Source organism: Sinocyclocheilus grahami, unplaced genomic scaffold, assembly GCF_001515645.1.
Source record: "Sinocyclocheilus grahami isolate Dianchi unplaced genomic scaffold, SAMN03320097.WGS_v1.1 scaffold1762.1, whole genome shotgun sequence".
In the NCBI taxonomy this organism is placed as follows: Eukaryota; Metazoa; Chordata; class Actinopteri; order Cypriniformes; family Cyprinidae; genus Sinocyclocheilus; species Sinocyclocheilus grahami.
In genome coordinates, this window is record NW_015506941.1 from 148066 (window position 1) to 149371 (window position 1306).

At 38.8% G+C, this 1306-nt stretch overlaps 1 pseudogene; it reads right to left on the minus strand.

Annotated features, from left to right (window-relative positions):
• Nucleotides 1-1249, minus strand: part of LOC107572496 (78 kDa glucose-regulated protein pseudogene) — a 20194-nt pseudogene extending 18945 nt beyond the window's left edge.
• Nucleotides 1250-1306: the final 57 nt, after the last annotated feature.

Consider the following 1306-nt stretch of genomic DNA (forward strand, 5'->3'; position numbering starts at 1 on the left):
ATACAATGACACACCCTGGCTCAACACACTGAAAAAAATAATAATACTACGAAAAATAAACACCCTTTTCTCTTCAAAATGCATAAGGGTATCAGCTTTCATGTTTTAAGAGCCTAAACTGAATTCGAATCTGTGTAAAACAGGACAAACATGCACATTCTGTAGTTTCCTTCTCACCAAGTTCATAAATACAACTAAATACAGGTTTACCAAAAGGTATGATATAGTGCAATTTCAGTAAAGCATGCAAGGACATTCTCCACGGCCCTACAACTGGTTACAGGGTACTATGAGAGGAACGACGTCACAGTGTAAATACTGAATGCATACAGATCTCCAGGCCTTGAAATACAGCTTTCATAAAATACATACATTTAAAGCATTATTTTGCTAATGGCATGTGTCTGCTGGCAAATCATTAACAATATTGCATGAATGATGTGTTAGGATTGTGTTGCATAAATTGAAAACCTGCACATTATGGAAGCAGCAGGCCGGCTTTGGACAAGAATTTTGCATGCTACACGTTTATGGACAGAATCTTGGCTACTTTCCTGTCTAATAATCTGTATGTTTGTTAGATTGTAAATTCCAGTTTTTTTGACATCAGTGCTGTAATGTGTCAGGCAGTGCTTGAAAGTCATTTTCAGTGGTTGCATCTCACATGAGAGGCAGATAAGTGGTATTGAGATCTTTTTCCTGTTAGTTAACAGGAAACAGTGTGAATTTACCATTAAGTTAAGGAATGATAGACAGTAGTTTACACATATACAGAACTTGCCACTATATTCAGCATTTTGTGTCTGTGTGAATTTAGTTCCCTTCAGGAAGCAATCGTTAGTGTGTTAGGTTTTCATTTTCCACCAGTGATCCAACTCTTGATCTCACTCAAAGACCAGACTATACTTGTTACAGTTGTAGACTAAATAATGCGCTTTACTGTTACATTCTGAAAGTGTACCAAAAAAATCAGTTTACCCTCAGATTATGTCTTTGACAGAGTGCTGGAAGTGGAACTGTTGGCGCAGTCAAAGGTCATGAACCCAGGGAGAGTGACCTTGCCATGAGTGTAAATGTCATGGTCAGACCCCTTGTTCATCCTCTTTACCAGGTTCTTCTCGTAGAGTAAAGGGTGGTAGGCACCTAGGGTGCAGGCTGCATCACTGAAACGCTGGTAGTAGTGGCACAGCTCGGTTTTCCGTCGCGAAGGCAGGAACTCGTACACATGTACCACTTCACACAGGGACATCATTAAAACTGTGCCTACAAAGATAGAAGAATTAAATATAGTTTTTTTTTTTTTTTT